Below are 10202 nucleotides of genomic sequence, written 5' to 3' on the forward strand. Positions count from 1 at the left end.
ACCACACCACTCAGCTTGGTGGTCTGCAAACTCTCTGAGGGTGCACTCAATCCCACTGTCCATGTCATTGATGAAGATACTAAATAGTATTGGTCCCAGTACAGACCTTTGGGACAACAACTCTCTTTACTGGCTTCCATCTGGACATAACTATAACTTGTTGGACAGAGGCATCCAGCCAATACCTTATCCATCTAAGAGTCCATCCCATATCTTTCCTAGGCAGTGGCAAGAATGTTGTGAGGGATCTTGTCAAAGGGCTTAGAGAAGTCCAGGCAGAGAGACTCTGCCTGAGCCGCAAGGACTGCGTAGTGGGAATGTGCTGTCAGTGCTGGGCTGAGCCTGGGGGCCAGCAGCCTGCACAGTGTGCTGAGCATCACCATGCCAGGCACAGGATCAGCCCCCAGGAAAGGGAACCAGCCTGGGGGTGATGGAGGGAAATGCTTATTTAGCACCTAATCTTGACAGCCTTTTAGTTTAGGAGTTGCTTAAAGTATATGCCCACACCCACACTTACACATATGTACATACTTATATAGATTTCAAATCCAAAGTTAAAGTGCAAAGGCTTTTAAAAGCTTTAAAGGATTTAAAGGCTCCTACTAGCAGTGATGCCAGTGTGGAAGAAGAGAGAAAATAAAGTTTTGCTCTGGCTGGGGTAGCAAAAGTGCAAAAGAGCCATTGTGGGGAAGCCTGGAGTCATCCTTTAATTTGTTTCCAGACTTTGTTACTGCACACAAATAGTGGTCGGTGTCTATGAAATGGGACTCTCAACCCCTTTCCCACCAGGGTCCCTAATGTCCTCTACTCATGGGCTGCCTCTCACTGCACGGCACAGCGGCAATCCTGCCACCTCACACTACTAAAATAAAAATAACATGAAATAACAGAAAATTAAACTTGGGTCAGTGGCGACTGATTGGCAGTGAATGGAAGGGGAGTAATTTCAGAGAGAGCTGGCATCAGGTAATACAGCTAAGAGCTGAGGCTTCAGGAAGTATTCACCACAAAATGTGGATTTTTTCCTCTCTTTTCTTTTTCTCTGCATCTTTTTTATTGATCTGTGAAAGAAGAGCTCTGCAGATGCAATATCTGAGAGCTGGTGGTATACCCATGCCTTTGTCTGCAGCTCTTGTCTCTGTAATTGTTTCTGGCTTCCTCTGTACTGTACCTTGGGCTTTCCCTGGGAGGTCTTTTAGCCATCTGAAATTAAAGGTTGTTCTTCATCAGCCCTTTACCTGAGCTTCTTGCTTCCGCTACTAACCAGCAATTTTCTTAGCACCCTGAGTCAATTCAGTTTTTCCATCAGAGGTCAGGTGTTTCAGCTGGAAAGAGCCAGCTGGTGGGGAGGCTGTCACCTCTTCTTTCAGCCCCAGCCCTCCTCCTCCTCCTCACCCAGCACGTAGGAGTCTGGTTCAATTCTCCATATCCTCCTTCAGCACAAGGAGCTGGAGTGATCTTGCAGACCTGCATTTCCCTCTTTCAGTGGTGAAAATGGGAGGGTAACCCACCCATCCCATTTTTCTGGGGGAATGGGTGGGTGTTTCTGTATCAGTACCTGTGTGCTGAGAGCTGCCAGAGGGGAAAGCACGGCCCTGCTCCTCACACCTTGTCCTCTCCTCTGTGCCCTGCTGTGTCCGGCAGCGTGGGCCCCTGGCAGATGGCTGCTCAGTGTGCAGCAGTGCTCGAGCCTGGAGGCGCCGGCATTTCCCAGGCAGAGTGGTAACCGGATGCAGAGATTAGCTCTGGCTCATCTCCATGTTTAAATGAACTTCCCCTAATTAGGGAAATTGCCTGTGCTTACACTTCAGACAGATCCTCCCTGGAATTATATTCATAAACTTCTCATGCGCTGCTGCACACAAGCCCAGTGTGAGGTGATGAGTATCCCAAGCCCCTGGCCAATCCCACCTTTGCTGTGGTGGCCACATCACTGCACAGGGTTTGTGCCCTTTCACCCCCTCTTTGCTCACTTCTCACCCCCTCTTCCACTGGAGATGTGCAGGTTCCTCTTCCCCCCTCTCTCACTGGTTACCCTAAGACCACCAAAGCCATAACCCCACACCTAAATTTTATTATTCACCACCCCCTGCTCAAATCCCTAAAAGGCCAGCTCATTAAACTTCCCCTACCTCCCTTTGCTAAACATGTATAATTTTTAGGAGACCTTAAGGAAGGACAACTTTAGGGGTCTCTGTGTGTTCATATTATGTTGCCACACTTTTTGCTCAAAACAGGCTTTTGGTATATGATGAAGACAGTGCTATGAGACAAATTAAGTCTAGGGAAAAAAAGAAAGAAAACCAAACAAATTAAGCTTGTTAAGCTTTACAGTAAACCGCTGCAAGGCTGAAGCAGGACTTAAAAGCTGGGGTTTTCAAAGGGCCCTGAGGGAAGGAGCCCTGGGACTGACACTGAATTTAATTTGCTCTATGCTGAAGGAGGCAGCTTTGGAGAAATGCCCATATGCATACTGATTCCTCCAACAGACACTATACCAGGTTTAGCAAAAATTAGGAGCTCCAGAGCCGCCAGGGAATCCTCATGATGAATAGAGAGCAGAACCCAGAGAAAGGGCCCCTCTGCCTTAGTGAGGCTTCATAGAGCACTACAGCTTGTCCTTTAATAGAGATATTACTTTTTCTCAGGAGATGTAATGGGAATTTATCAGGGTACACAGAAAAGAGAAAACATTTTCAAAATAGAAAAAAAACCCACCCCAAGCCTCCACAAATGGCAGATGAAATCTGTGTAAGAACAGGAAATGAATTTTCTGTTAATAATCCTTAAGGTTAACAAACTCACAAGAGCCAGACAGTGAGAACAGTGCCCAGCTCTGACACCTGCCCTCCAAAGCACTTTTTATTTTATGTCATTTTTAAATTAAATGGATTTCTCTTTTTCTGTTCTTTGTATTGCAGGCAAAGCTTTGGATGGCACAAAGAGGCACTGAGCCAGAACGAGCTGGAATTGAAAGAGATCTGGGGGAAAAGTGGAACTTGCCTGGTTTGAGGATATTTCTTTTCAATGTGGAAAGAGACAAACCAAACAGGTGGAGTTCCCTACGAAGGAAAAGACACCAAAACCTAATTCTAGGTCTGGCTTCAAAGCTCAGCTCCTTATCTAAACGGGAGGATTTGTCATCACAAGTACAGTCACACAGAGAGAAATAAAATAATAAGAGTGAAAATGTATTTTGTGCTTTTAATACAATGTTGTCAATCTCATTCATTTCATCTTGAATTCCAGTATCTGGAGCTTTTGTTAAGGACCAAAATGCTGCAGTCATGCAGCTTTAGCTGCATTGCAAGTTTTCATTACATCTTCTTCTTTCTCTCTTCTGTGTGAGAGAAGAAAACTTGAAACTCCAAGTCCTGAACATCAGGCTTCAAAGAGCTTGTGAAAGATGTCTAATTTCTGTGGTTTTAAAGCCTCAGTAAAGCAGCATGAGGATTTCGGGGCGAGCATCTGGGACTGGTCAGCATGAGACATGTACCATAACCAAAAATAAAAACAAAGAAATTGCCATGTACGTGATTTTTTTTTCCAAATAGCAGGATTTAATGTCAGCTTCAAATGTCAGCTTTGTAATGGGAAGGAAATGGATGGATGCTGACAGTTGGCCATCCTGCCTTTACCTAGATTTGTCCCAAAAGCAGGATGATATTGAATGTGTTGGATGAGACTCTTAAGCCTGTTAATAAGGTTTGGCCTCCATGCAGGAAGAGAGGTAGTGGGGCATCTGTTCTGCCTCAGGCAGACCTTTGTGACTTCCCTGAGAACCAGGTACTGTTTTGGGTGCTGCGTATCAACCACAGAATCTCTCCTGGGTAATGATGTCTCTTTGCAAGCAGGCAGGGCTTGTGAGCTGCCACACAAGGTCTTTGTCTATCCTTCGAGTACTTTTGCCCATGTTTGCTTTGTGATTGGATCTTTGATTAGTGGTAGAACTTAATTTCTTTCTAAATTTGCCTGGGAATTAATCCAGTTCTTCCAAGCACCAGCTATTTGCAAAGAAATAATGATGTGCTGGCTTGGAGTAACTCAGGGGCCAGCGACTAGGTGGGCAGCCCTCCCTCCTGCCTCTCAGGGCACACAGTGAGCATGGCTTTATAATGTCAATATACTCGGTACACTTCTCAAACCCACTGAGCAAACATGCGCCAAGAGCGTGCCGCAGGTAGGCTGGCTTGCCAAGGGCTGCTGCCTCCTTCCGTAGATGTGTTTAGCGAGTACATGGTTTTGTTTAAACAGGAAAACACATTAAGAGGCACTTCATCCTTGAGTGTTCCTGTCTCTGCTGCCTGCATTCCTGGCTGGGGTGTTTAGTGCACATTAAGTGCAATGTGCTTGTGGGACCCTCTGATTAAAATACCAGCAGGCCAAGGATGCTGGAGTAATCAGTGTGACTCCTTAACTGAGAAATTATCAGTTATGTTCATTTTTTTATCAGTGTTTCCTTTCCCTTAGGTTTCATGTCTGCTGTCTGATGGTCCATATGCTTCCCATCGAGTTCCTGGTGGCCACAGCAATGGCATCCGAGATAAAATCCACAGTCCCAATTTCCAAGTATGACCTCTGGTCTTGAGTTTGGGTTACTTTAACTTGCACCACGTGAAAGTTTCTTTCAGCCTCAGCTGAACATCTTGTTTCTTGTGCAGCCAGGATTAGTGTCCAGTCACTGAGCCAATGCTCTCCCCATGCCTGTTTTTCTGTGCTAATCATGGATAGACACAGGATGCCTTATAGAGGAGAGATGATGCTGCATGAGGTGAATTTCAGCTGAGGTTGCTCTATTTTCAGATGCTCAGGTTGAGAGGGGTCAAGGTGCTTGGCCTCTGTGACATAACTCAGCAGCAAATCTGGTGCCATTAAAGTGCGAGTTGAGCAAAGACACTAATCATCCAGCCAGGCCCTCATCCTGGTTAAATCTGTAGTGTAAAATCTAGTTCTATTCTCTCCTGCTCAATGGAGTAATAGAGATTTACAGCAGTGCAAGTCTTGCCCAAATGTGAAAATTTTCAGATGCAGCTGTTCCAGAAGATTTACACCTAAACCAGTCCTTGACTATTACTCCAAAGCCAAACCCAAAATTATATTCCTTCATGATACCCTGAAAGCGATTCTTTGGCTGAATGCAAGAAGGTGTCACCTTATTGAATCAGGGTCCCCAGCCAGCAGATCCAGGGCCCCACAAGCATCTTGGTCTGCAGAGATGACAGCAGAGCTACTTTCCGTGGCCTGCTGAGCACGTCCTGGCAAGGGGTTCTGTCTGCTCCACCTTCATCTGCAGAAGACCCTGAGCCCAGTGATCACTGATGGTCTGGACTCACTTTGCACTAAGCAAAACTCTTCCAAGAGCTCCCACTGTGACAGGCATGGAGAAGGTCTTGTCCAATACCCTGAGTTTAGCACTGGGGATGAGACACAGATCTTATCTGTAAAAAAATTTAAAAGAATAAATAAGAAAAGAAAACAGAGCCACTGATTCTTTCTAACATCCTTTTACTCTCTTCTCATGAGCTGAGATAATTCTCTCAATAAGGTTTTCCCACCTCCATCTGATACTCTTTCACTCAGACCAAGACACTTCTCACCTGCAATCATGGTTTGTTTCTTTCTCTAGCAATCAAACAAATCCCTGCGGTACAAAAGGGAGCTTATTTTACCTCTTTCTCAGTAAATAAGGTTCTTGAAGTGGGTTTCCATTGGATGCACTGTACTTAGCACTGAGGTTAACAGCTGCTTTTGTTGGTCTCACAGCTTCCTCCCAGCAGGCTGGGTTGCAGGTGTCAGAGACCCTCAGCCCAAGGCTGATCTGGTTCCTTGTGGAACATCAGGAATACAGCAGTTTAACAGACTTGGCAGAAACCTAGGTTTTGCCTCAACACTTTTCCCATATGATCACAACACACAAGGCAAATTGAACTAAACTCAGGGGAGAAAAGGGCACAGACCTGGAGGTAAGCATGCCAATATTTACACCAAAATAAAGAGTTGGAGTAACTTAACAGAGCTTGTCCTGGAGCAGATGTAAGAACAATTTGCTGGGTAAATTTCCAAGACGACATAAAGCCGGTCAACAAAATCCATTTTTACCTGGTTTAGTGAGATGTGTAGGGAAATGGTTTGGAAATAAGGCAGGCTGTATTTGCTTGTCCTGGAAAGATAAATATTTTAGGGTTTGCGGTTCTGGTTGTCAGCACCTCACTTGAAAGCCTGCCCAGAGGCCCATTTGCCAATAATAATGATCAAGTTACAGGATTATGAGGCCCAACCCATGAGAAAACCAAGCAATAAAGTGAATACTGTTTGGCACTTCTCTGTGTGTCTGCGCAGCTCAGGCAGTGCTCTGGTGCTGCCCAAACACTGCTGTTGGTTACGAGAGCAAAGTGCCCCACAAAGAACCAGAACCCGGAGAACCAGTTCACCAAGGAAATGGAGGTTGCTGTAAGAAAAAAACTGGTGTTTGTGGTGTACCCAAAGGAAAGCCAAGAGGAGCTGTCACTGCCCACTATTTAAATAAAAATCCTCAATTTAAATGACAACTGGTATAAAGGTGTGGTAGCCTGCTCACCCTGGCCCTAGCATTTCTGATAAGCTTTTGGAGGATACTGCAGTGACCCCATTTATTCCCTGGTTAGCAGAAGCAAGCATAGCATGTCCATGTCAATTCAGCTGTATCCATCTCTGCCGATAATTTTTGTCTCTGGAGGAATGTAAATATTCATTTGTCCTTCCCACTAATGAAGGACTTCTCAGAGCTGGGATAGCCTCACTGAATTCTATGGTGTTATTGCTGGGTTAGAAAGAAAAAAGTCCCAAGAGAGTTTGGCCATGGGTTTTCCACATCCTCCACCTGGTTTGCATGAGGGGAGTTGCTTGGTTTTTGACTATATGTCAGTGCTGGGTTTGCTCCGACCTTTGAGGGCTGCTCCAGCCTCAGAGCATGGCAGCACTGCAGGGAGATAGGCAGCTCTGCTGGGAAAGAGCCTGCCAGAGCTGCAGGAGCTCATCTGCTGGAGCCCACTAAGCTCTGCCCAGGTGGAAGGAGCCTCCAGGTCTCAGGACAGCCAGTGCCTCTCCCAAGCACAATGTGCTGCACACCAGGGCCTGAGCTAGGCTGGGTAAGAGCTTTTATAGTGTGCCAACAGAGGATGCTTCATCTGGTCATGAAGTGGTGTAAGAGCCATTATTTGCGTCCAGAGTAATTATATATAATACCACTAGATACATTTATAAACTGATGTATTGGGTTTGCATAGCTACAGAGGAGGGCTACAGGGCTTCTCTGAGAAGATGCCCTATGTCCAACAGAGCCAATGACAGCCAGATCCAAGACAGACCTGCCACTGGCCAAAGCCAAGCCTGCCAGAGGGAGTGGTAGTGCCTCTGGGGTAGCAGGTTAAAGAAGTGGTGGAAAAAAGCTGCACAACAGAAATTGCAGCCAGACAGGAGTGCGAATATGTGAGAAGAACAGCCCTGCAAACACCAAGGTCTGTGCAGAAGGAGGGAGAGGAGATGCTCCAGGTGCCAGAGCAGAGATTCTCCAGCAGCCCATGAAGGAGCAGATTCCATGGAGGACCCCACTCCAGTGCAGATGGAGGCCCATAGGAGGCTGTGACCCTGTGCAAAGCCCATGTTGGAGCAGACTCCTGGCAGGACTATGGACCCATGGAGAGAGGAGTTCACACTGGAGCAGGTTTGTTGACAGGACCTGTGACCTAGTGGGGACCCACACTGGAGCAGTGAGATCCTGAAGGATTGCACCCATGCTAGAGCAATTTGTGAAGAACTACAGCTTGTGGGAAGGACTCACATTGGAGAAGTTCATGGAGGACTGTCTCCTGTGTGAGGGACCCCACACTGGAGCAGAGGAAGAGTAAGAAGAGTAGTCCCCCAGAGGAGGAAGGAGCAGCAGCAACCATGTGTGATGAATGGAGCACAGCCCCCATTCCCTGTCCCACCGCGTTGCTGGGGGAAGGAGGCAGAGAATTTGTGAGTGAAGTCAAGCCTGGGAAGCAGCAATGTGCGGTGGGAAGGTGTTTTTAAGACTTGCATTTATTTCTCGTTATCCTACTCTGATTTTATTGGTAATAAATTTAGCTCATATCCCCAAGTCAAGCCTGTTTGGCCTGTGACAGTAATTAGTGAGTGATCTCTCCCTGCCCTTACCTCAACCCACAAGCCTTTCATTACATTTTCTCTTCCCAGCCCAGTTGAGGAGGGGAATGACAGAGTGGCTTTGGTGGACACCTGGCATCCAGCTAGGGTCAACCCACCAGAACCAAAAATAATTCTGCATTTTCTTTTTAAATTAACTCATAACCATTCAGAAAATAGGCAAGATGAGGGCAGCTAATAGGCACAGGGAACTAACATTAATCAAGAGGGAGAGAGAGTCCTTCCAGACATTCATTTATGCAAACTAAGATGACAAAGGAGAAAACAACTGATAAAATATTGAGGAATTAAATCAATTGGTACTAAATAATAACTGAGATCTGACTTTTTTTCCATTAACAACTTACCTCTAGACACGGCCTGGCTTCCAAGACATAAAGTAGATCATCAGGATTTGAAGGATTATCCGGAATCAGATTTTTCAGGTCTCTGATGCCACAATGAGGAGTTACTTCACAGAAAGAGGTGTATAAAACAAAACATTTCAAGAAGAGTGTACAAAACAGAACATTTGAAGGAGAGCAAGGTTATAATGGGCTTGGCTTGCTCAGTCAGGGCTGACAGACATTGCAAAAGACCTCACTGCCAGTTTATTACCAGTGGGATTGCAGCAGTCCGAGGCACTGTGTGAAACGTGTGGGGAGAGCCTGGAGGTTTTGAAATCTGAGCAGACCAACACAGAGCACAGAGGTGAAGAGACTTGCCCAGGGTCAGAGTGCAGGCTGGAAGGGCAATTAGCTCAGATCCCCTTGGCACTGCATGTTCCCATTGCATGTACAGTTAGGCAGGACTGCCTCAGGGCTGTTACCTAATGTGTGCATTTTTGGCCTGGTTGCTGCAGACTTAAGCTTTGCATTCTATCAGCACCATGCTCCCCTCTGGTACCCAAGCAGGAGGTTGTTCCTTTCACTTCTTCTTTCCCCAGCTGCACACAGCCTTGGGGCAAACGGACAAGAATGGCAAGTTCTTCTTTGCAGCTTCCTCAGCTGAGTTAGGCAAGAAATTAAACAGTTCATGACCCCTCTCCTGTCCCCATTTCCTATCTTGTGACTTGATGCAGGGTATCTTCCAACCAGAATTAACAGCCTGATACTGATAGTGATCTCTGGAGCAGCTGACTTGCCCTCCCAGCTCCAGTGCTGCGTATATGGTGCTGGAGCAGCCTGGCTGTCACCCCACTCCAGTCCTCAGCAGAGCTCTTTGCAGAAGTCATAGCTGAGATGCTGCTGTTTCACAGAAAGCTTAAGTGGTTGTGTTCACTGACTGCCCAAGCCATAGCCTGGCTTCTCTGGAAGAAGCTGTCTCCACCTGACACACTCCCTCTCACTTTTCTGAGTGGCTATCCCAGCTGCCAAGCAGGAGCCTGTTGCCATTAATCACAGCCATACCAATGAGACAGGGCAGTAAGAAATTGTTTAAGGGTATTTTAAATCAGAAACTACTTTTTATGCTTCCTCTTGAGATTGGCCGGTCTCTGTCCAGGCATGAAGCATCGCTTTTCTCTTCCCTTTCCTCTGTGCCACCCTGATCCTAGGAAGGTGGTGGCGAGGGCAGAACCAGGCTTTCAGCTCCCAGGGCTTCCCAGGAGCTCGGAATACTCAAGCTGTCTCAAGACCATTGTGAAAAGCAGCAGGCTGGTGGGCAGGGGCACGCATTGCCCTGCTGGGAAGTTTCAGTCACCCAGCACAGCAGGAGGGAGTCACTTGGTGGGTGTCTGCCCCCTGCCCTGTGCTGGAGTTTCATGCTCCAGATTCCCTGCTGTTCCATTTATGACCCAGGAGAAGAGCATGGTGGCACTGTGGCCACTGGCTGCACAGGGCTGCCTCCTCCCCTGGCTGTGCCACCCCACTCTTTCCTTCCCTCTCATTCAGCTCTGCGGTGTTCAGCACAAAGCATTCCTTCAAGGGGAAGGTCACTTCCGAGAAGTCTGGAAGTATGACCCAGGATTTTTTCAGCTTCTACCGCAGATGAGAGCCCCTGGACAGCCCTCTCAAGAGTTCCTAGTCTTGCCTGGCGGT

General features: G+C 46.9%; 1 long non-coding RNA gene across 1 annotated transcript; it reads right to left on the reverse strand.

Annotated features, from left to right (window-relative positions):
• Nucleotides 1–3175: 3175 nt before the first annotated feature.
• Nucleotides 3176–9094, reverse strand: LOC146444832 (uncharacterized). Its single transcript, XR_014852612.1, has 2 exons — nt 8532–9094; nt 3176–5438 (listed from the first exon to the last, which is right to left on the reverse strand). It is a non-coding gene; the product is annotated as an uncharacterized LOC146444832 (long non-coding RNA).
• Nucleotides 9095–10202: the final 1108 nt, after the last annotated feature.

The sequence above is a fragment of the Lichenostomus cassidix genome, chromosome 1 (genome assembly GCF_008360975.1).
Source record: "Lichenostomus cassidix isolate B80296 chromosome 1, HeHo_3.0, whole genome shotgun sequence".
Lineage (NCBI taxonomy): Eukaryota > Metazoa > Chordata > Aves > Passeriformes > Meliphagidae > Lichenostomus > Lichenostomus cassidix.